The sequence below is a fragment of the Hyperolius riggenbachi genome, chromosome 4 (genome assembly GCF_040937935.1).
Source record: "Hyperolius riggenbachi isolate aHypRig1 chromosome 4, aHypRig1.pri, whole genome shotgun sequence".
NCBI lineage: Eukaryota > Metazoa > Chordata > Amphibia > Anura > Hyperoliidae > Hyperolius > Hyperolius riggenbachi.
Window position 1 is genome coordinate 8,738,284 of NC_090649.1, and position 7,500 is coordinate 8,745,783.

General features: G+C 46.6%; 9 non-coding genes across 9 annotated transcripts; 5 read left to right on the top strand and 4 right to left on the bottom strand.

The window, feature by feature from the left end:
* The first annotated feature begins 831 nt into the window (after positions 1-831).
* Positions 832-903, top strand: TRNAG-UCC (transfer RNA glycine (anticodon UCC)). The gene has a single exon. It is a non-coding gene; the product is annotated as a tRNA-Gly (tRNA).
* A 497-nt stretch (positions 904-1,400) lies between these two features.
* On the bottom strand, positions 1,401-1,474 carry TRNAN-GUU (transfer RNA asparagine (anticodon GUU)). Its single transcript has one exon. It is a non-coding gene; the product is annotated as a tRNA-Asn (tRNA).
* Positions 1,475-2,466: 992 nt separating this feature from the next.
* On the top strand, positions 2,467-2,538 carry TRNAG-UCC (transfer RNA glycine (anticodon UCC)). The gene has a single exon. It is a non-coding gene; the product is annotated as a tRNA-Gly (tRNA).
* A 497-nt stretch (positions 2,539-3,035) lies between these two features.
* Positions 3,036-3,109, bottom strand: TRNAN-GUU (transfer RNA asparagine (anticodon GUU)). Its single transcript has one exon. It is a non-coding gene; the product is annotated as a tRNA-Asn (tRNA).
* Positions 3,110-4,098: 989 nt separating this feature from the next.
* TRNAG-UCC (transfer RNA glycine (anticodon UCC)) lies at positions 4,099-4,170 on the top strand. The gene has a single exon. It is a non-coding gene; the product is annotated as a tRNA-Gly (tRNA).
* Positions 4,171-4,667: 497 nt separating this feature from the next.
* Positions 4,668-4,741, bottom strand: TRNAN-GUU (transfer RNA asparagine (anticodon GUU)). Its single transcript has one exon. It is a non-coding gene; the product is annotated as a tRNA-Asn (tRNA).
* A 984-nt stretch (positions 4,742-5,725) lies between these two features.
* On the top strand, positions 5,726-5,797 carry TRNAG-UCC (transfer RNA glycine (anticodon UCC)). Its single transcript has one exon. It is a non-coding gene; the product is annotated as a tRNA-Gly (tRNA).
* Positions 5,798-6,294: 497 nt separating this feature from the next.
* TRNAN-GUU (transfer RNA asparagine (anticodon GUU)) lies at positions 6,295-6,368 on the bottom strand. The gene has a single exon. It is a non-coding gene; the product is annotated as a tRNA-Asn (tRNA).
* A 989-nt stretch (positions 6,369-7,357) lies between these two features.
* TRNAG-UCC (transfer RNA glycine (anticodon UCC)) lies at positions 7,358-7,429 on the top strand. Its single transcript has one exon. It is a non-coding gene; the product is annotated as a tRNA-Gly (tRNA).
* The last annotated feature ends 71 nt before the right edge of the window (positions 7,430-7,500 follow it).

Sequence of the window (7,500 nt, forward strand, 5' to 3'; positions counted from 1 at the left end):
ATAACCCAGAGGTCGATGGATCGAAACCATCCTCTGCTAGGTTTACGTTGGTTTTTATACCTTGCTTACCATATGGGCCAATTGTCGGCCATAGCCCCTTAAGAGAAAGTGTCATTAGGGCCTTGCTGTAACATAGATAGTAGTGTAACTATTTCAACTAATGTACCCTTCTTAAACTTGAAGGTTGAATACAAACAGAAGCAGAGTGGCGCAGCGGAAGCGTGCTGGGCCCATAACCCAGAGGTCGATGGATCGAAACCATCCTCTGCTAGGCATGAATTCATTTTTGCACCTTGCTTTATCGCATGGGCAAAACGGTTTCCATTGCCCTGTAAGAGAAAGTGTAATAAGGGCCCTGCTGTAACGTACATATTAGGGTAGCTAAGACTACTCCTGGGCCGTTCTTGTAGTTGAAGAGATGGGTGAACTGTGACACCGCACTTAAAAAAAAAAAAAAAAAAAAAAAAAAAACAGCAAACAGAGAAGCTTCCCCATATTGGAGCATTGGATTTGGTCAAGTCTTAAGCCAATGTGTTGTAGGGCACAAGAAAGCTTTGGGTTAGCAGGAATGGTTGCATGGCCACCTAGCTTTTCATCCTTCCCACCCTTGCCCTGGAATCTTCCAGACTTCAAATTGCTGTCCTTTGCTATGTGTGTTGCACCAGCATCATCCAGGGGGGCACATGATCTTTCTGAAGTCTTGAATTGAAGTCTGTAAGCAGTATCACCATGTGTCCCACTGCTTACATCTAGCAAAGTAGGCAAATAAGCAAGCTCATTTTTCTCTTGGGTATATTGCAATGGTACATGCTAGGCGAGTTTCAGCATGTAGCGTTGGTGGTATAGTGGTGAGCATAGCTGCCTTCCAAGCAGTTGACCCGGGTTCGATTCCCGGCCAACGCATGTGAGCTTGCTTTTGGCACCCTACAATTCCATGGAAGACAAGACCAAGACAAGATCTCTGAACAGTTAGGACATCCTGCACCTGCTCAGTCTCTGGAGAGGTTCCATTCCGGTGCAGCAGACTCTACGCCAGCTTAAAGTTCTTTCTAAATGGTCAACACTTAATGCAGACACTCTATAATGTTCTAAACAAATAGCTAGCAAGGCACTAAAGCGAGCCTGTCCTTGGGTGGGCTTGAACTGCCTTTCTTTGGCTTGACAGCCGTCGCCAGGCTTTGGGTTCGATCCCCGGCTAATACTTTACTGCTGCTTCTGGGGTACAGAAAACTTCATTTGGTCACAGACACTGCCAGGGATGTCTGTTGTATCACTAAGACATGAACTTGATGCTGCTCACCCTTTTCATGAACGTGAATGAGATTCCAACGTGTCTCAAATGAATCTACATGGCTATCTGGGGTTCTCTTCGGACAACTGTTGAACACAAAAGGAAAGGCCGTCCCTGGGTGGGCTTGAACCACCAACCTTTCGGTTAACAGCCGAACGCGCTAACCGATTGCGCCACAGAGACTGTGCCTGCCGTTGTTGCTAAATGATTTTATGGGGATGTATGTGTGTCTTGTGGAGTGAGGAAGTAAGTCTGCTCCAAGAAGTTTAACGCCACTTTTTCCCACAATGAAGCATTCACTTTATGGCAGCAGAGTGGCGCAGCGGAAGCGTGCTGGGCCCATAACCCAGAGGTCGATGGATCGAAACCATCCTCTGCTAGGTGTACGTTGGTTTTTATACCTTGCTTACCATATGGGCCAATTGTCGGCCATAGCCCCTTAAGAGAAAGTGTCATTAGGGCCTTGCTGTAACATAGATAGTAGTGTAACTATTTCAACTAATGTACCCTTCTTAAACTTGAAGGTTGAATACAAACAGAAGCAGAGTGGCACAGCGGAAGCGTGCTGGGCCCATAACCCAGAGGTCGATGGATCGAAACCATCCTCTGCTAGGCATGAATTCATTTTTGCACCTTGCTTTATCGCATGGGCAAAACGGTTTCCATTGCCTTGTAAGAGAAAGTGTAATAAGGGCCCTGCTGTAACGTACATATTAGGGTAGCTAAGACTACTCCTGGGCCGTTCTTGCAGTTGAAGAGATGGGTGAACTGTGACACCGCACTTAAAAAAAAAAAAAAAAAAAAAAAAAAAAAAACAGCAAACAGAGAAGCTTCCCCATATTGGAGCATTGGATTTGGTCAAGTCTTAAGCCAATGTGTTGTAGGGCACAAGTAAGCTTTGGGTTAGCAGGAATGGTTGCATGGCCACCTAGCTTTTCATCCTTCCCACCCTTGCCCTGGAATCTTCCAGACTTCAAATTGCTGTCCTTTGCTGTGTGTGTTGCACCAGCATCATCCAGGGGGGCACATGATCTTTCTGAAGTCTTGAATTGAAGTCTGTAAGCAGTATCACCATGTGTCCCACTGCTTACATCTAGCAAAGTAGGCAAATAAGCAAGCTCATTTTTCTCTTGGGTATATTGCAATGGTACATGCTAGGCGAGTTTCAGCATGTAGCGTTGGTGGTATAGTGGTGAGCATAGCTGCCTTCCAAGCAGTTGACCCGGGTTCGATTCCCGGGCAACGCATGTGAGCTTGCTTTTGGCACCCTACAATTCCATGGAAGACAAGACCAAGACAAGATCTCTGAACAGTTAGGACATCCTGCACCTGCTCAGTCTCTGGAGAGGTTCCATTCCGGTGCAGCAGACTCTACGCCAGCTTAAAGTTCTTTCTAAATGGTCAACACTTAATGCAGACACTCTATAATGTTCTAAACAAATAGCTAGCAAGGCACTAAAGCGAGCCTGTCCTTGGGTGGGCTTGAACTGCCTTTCTTTGGCTTGACAGCCGTCGCCAGGCTTTGGGTTCGATCCCCGGCTAATACTTTACTGCTGCTTCTGGGGTACAGAAAACTTCATTTGGTCACAGACACTGCCAGGGATGTCTGTTGTATCACTAAGACATGAACTTGATGCTGCTCACCCTTTTCATGAACGTGAATGAGATTCCAACGTGTCTCAAATGAATCTACATGGCTATCTGGGGTTCTCTTCGGACAACTGTTGAACACAAAAGGAAAGGCCGTCCCTGGGTGGGCTTGAACCACCAACCTTTCGGTTAACAGCCGAACGCGCTAACCGATTGCGCCACAGAGACTGTGCCTGCAGTTGTTGCTAAATGATTTTATGGGGATGTATGTGTGTCTTGTGGAGTGAGGAAGTAAGTCTGCTCCAAGAAGTTTAACGCCACTTTTTCCCACAATGAAGCATTCACTGTATGGCAGCAGAGTGGTGCAGCGGAAGCGTGCTGGGCCCATAACCCAGAGGTCGATGGATCGAAACCATCCTCTGCTAGGTGTACGTTGGTTTTTATACCTTGCTTACCATATGGGCCAATTGTCGGCCATAGCCCCTTAAGAGAAAGTGTCAATAGGGCCTTGCTGTATCATAGATAGTAGTGTAACTATTTCAACTAATGTACCCTTCTTAAACTTGAAGGTTGAATACAAACAGAAGCAGAGTGGCACAGCGGAAGCGTGCTGGGCCCATAACCCAGAGGTCGATGGATCGAAACCATCCTCTGCTAGGCATGAATTCATTTTTGCACCTTGCTTTATCGCATGGGCAAAACGGTTTCCATTGCCCTGTAAGAGAAAGTGTAATAAGGGCCCTGCTGTAACGTACATATTAGGGTAGCTAAGACTACTCCTGGGCCGTTCTTGCAGTTGAAGAGATGGGTGAACTGTGACACCGCACTTAAAAAAAAAAAAAAAAAAAAAAAAAAACCAGCAAACAGAGAAGCTTCCCCATATTGGAGCATTGGATTTGGTCAAGTCTTAAGCCAATGTGTTGTAGGGCACAAGTAAGCTTTGGGTTAGCAGGAATGGTTGCATGGCCACCTAGCTTTTCATCCTTCCCACCCTTGCCCTGGAATCTTCCAGACTTCAAATTGCTGTCCTTTGCTGTGTGTGTTGCACCAGCATCATCCAGGGGGGCACATGATCTTTCTGAAGTCTTGAATTGAAGTCTGTAAGCAGTATCACCATGTGTCCCACTGCTTACATCTAGCAAAGTAGGCAAATAAGCAAGCTCATTTTTCTCTTGGGTATATTGCAATGGTACATGCTAGGCGAGTTTCAGCATGTAGCGTTGGTGGTATAGTGGTGAGCATAGCTGCCTTCCAAGCAGTTGACCCGGGTTCGATTCCCGGCCAACGCATGTGAGCTTGCTTTTGGCACCCTACAATTCCATGGAAGACAAGACCAAGACAAGATCTCTGAACAGTTAGGACATCCTGCACCTGCTCAGTCTCTGGAGAGGTTCCATTCCGGTGCAGCAGACTCTACGCCAGCTTAAAGTTCTTTCTAAATGGTCAACACTTAATGCAGACACTCTATAATGTTCTAAACAAATAGCTAGCAAGGCACTAAAGCGAGTCTGTCCTTGGGTGGGCTTGAACTGCCTTTCTTTGGCTTGACAGCCGTCGCCAGGCTTTGGGTTCGATCCCCGGCTAATACTTTACTGCTGCTTCTGGGGTACAGAAAACTTCATTTGGTCACAGACACTGCCAGGGATGTCTGTTGTATCACTAAGACATGAACTTGATGCTGCTCACCCTTTTCATGAACGTGAATGAGATTCCAACGTGTCTCAAATGAATCTACATGGCTATCTGGGGTTCTCTTCGGACAACTGTTGAACACAAAAGGAAAGGCCGTCCCTGGGTGGGCTTGAACCACCAACCTTTCGGTTAACAGCCGAACGCGCTAACCGATTGCGCCACAGAGACTGTGCCTGCAGTTGTTGCTAAATGATTTTATGGGGATGTATGTGTGTCTTGTGGAGTGAGGAAGTAAGTCTGCTCCAAGAAGTTTAACGCCACTTTTTCCCACAATGAAGCATTCACTGTATGGCAGCAGAGTGGCGCAGCGGAAGCGTGCTGGGCCCATAACCCAGAGGTCGATGGATCGAAACCATCCTCTGCTAGGTGTACGTTGGTTTTTATACCTTGCTTACCATATGGGCCAATTGTCGGCCATAGCCCCTTAAGAGAAAGTGTCATTAGGGCCTTGCTGTAACATAGATAGTAGTGTAACTATTTCAACTAATGTACCCTTCTTAAACTTGAAGGTTGAATACAAACAGAAGCAGAGTGGCGCAGCGGAAGCGTGCTGGGCCCATAACCCAGAGGTCAATGGATCGAAACCATCGTCTGCTAGGCATGAATTCATTTTTGCACCTTGCTTTATCGCATGGGCAAAACGGTTTCCATTGCCCTGTAAGAGAAAGTGTAATAAGGGCCCTGCTGTAACGTACATATTAGGGTAGCTAAGACTACTCCTGGGCCGTTCTTGTAGTTGAAGAGATGGGTGAACTGTGACACCGCACTTAAAAAAAAAAAAAAAAAAAAAAACAGCAAACAGAGAAGCTTCCCCATATTGGAGCATTGGATTTGGTCAAGTCTTAAGCCAATGTGTTGTAGGGCACAAGTAAGCTTTGGGTTAGCAGGAATGGTTCCATGGCCACCTAGCTTTTCATCCTTCCCACCCTTGCCCTGGAATCTTCCAGACTTCAAATTGCTGTCCTTTGCTGTGTGTGTTGCACCAGCATCATCCAGGGGGGCACATGATCTTTCTGAAGTCTTGAATTGAAGTCTGTAAGCAGTATCACCATGTGTCCCACTGCTTACATCTAGCAAAGTAGGCAAATAAGCAAGCTCATTTTTCTCTTGGGTATATTGCAATGGTACATGCTAGGCGAGTTTCAGCATGTAGCGTTGGTGGTATAGTGGTGAGCATAGCTGCCTTCCAAGCAGTTGACCCGGGTTCGATTCCCGGGCAACGCATGTGAGCTTGCTTTTGGCACCCTACAATTCCATGGAAGACAAGACCAAGACAAGATCTCTGAACAGTTAGGACATCCTGCACCTGCTCAGTCTCTGGAGAGGTTCCATTCCGGTGCAGCAGACTCTACGCCAGCTTAAAGTTCTTTCTAAATGGTCAACACTTAATGCAGACACTCTATAATGTTCTAAACAAATAGCTAGCAAGGCACTAAAGCGAGCCTGTCCTTGGGTGGGCTTGAACTGCCTTTCTTTGGCTTGACAGCCGTCGCCAGGCTTTGGGTTCGATCCCCGGCTAATACTTTACTGCTGCTTCTGGGGTACAGAAAACTTCATTTGGTCACAGACACTGCCAGGGATGTCTGTTGTATCACTAAGACATGAACTTGATGCTGCTCACCCTTTTCATGAACGTGAATGAGATTCCAACGTGTCTCAAATGAATCTACATGGCTATCTGGAGTTCTCTTCGGACAACTGTTGAACACAAAAGGAAAGGCCGTCCCTGGGTGGGCTTGAACCACCAACCTTTCGGTTAACAGCCGAACGCGCTAACCGATTGCGCCACAGAGACTGTGCCTGCAGTTGTTGCTAAATGATTTTATGGGGATGTATGTGTGTCTTGTGGAGTGAGGAAGTAAGTCTGCTCCAAGAAGTTTAACGCCACTTTTTCCCACAATGAAGCATTCACTGTATGGCAGCAGAGTGGTGCAGCGGAAGCGTGCTGGGCCCATAACCCAGAGGTCGATGGATCGAAACCATCCTCTGCTAGGTGTACGTTGGTTTTTATACCTTGCTTACCATATGGGCCAATTGTCGGCCATAGCCCCTTAAGAGAAAGTGTCAATAGGGCCTTGCTGTAACATAGATAGTAGTGTAACTATTTCAACTAATGTACCCTTCTTAAACTTGAAGGTTGAATACAAACAGAAGCAGAGTGGCACAGCGGAAGCGTGCTGGGCCCATAACCCAGAGGTCGATGGATCGAAACCATCCTCTGCTAGGCATGAATTCATTTTTGCACCTTGCTTTATCGCATGGGCAAAACGGTTTCCATTGCCCTGTAAGAGAAAGTGTAATAAGGGCCCTGCTGTAACGTACATATTAGGGTAGCTAAGACTACTCCTGGGCCGTTCTTGCAGTTGAAGAGATGGGTGAACTGTGACACCGCACTTAAAAAAAAAAAAACAAAAAAAAAAAAACCAGCAAACAGAGAAGCTTCCCCATATTGGAGCATTGGATTTGGTCAAGTCTTAAGCCAATGTGTTGTAGGGCACAAGTAAGCTTTGGGTTAGCAGGAATGGTTGCATGGCCACCTAGCTTTTCATCCTTCCCACCCTTGCCCTGGAATCTTCCAGACTTCAAATTGCTGTCCTTTGCTGTGTGTGTTGCACCAGCATCATCCAGGGGGGCACATGATCTTTCTGAAGTCTTGAATTGAAGTCTGTAAGCAGTATCACCATGTGTCCCACTGCTTACATCTAGCAAAGTAGGCAAATAAGCAAGCTCATTTTTCTCTTGGGTATATTGCAATGGTACATGCTAGGCGAGTTTCAGCATGTAGCGTTGGTGGTATAGTGGTGAGCATAGCTGCCTTCCAAGCAGTTGACCCGGGTTCGATTCCCGGGCAACGCATGTGAGCTTGCTTTTGGCACCCTACAATTCCATGGAAGACAAGACCAAGACAAGATCTCTGAACAGTTAGG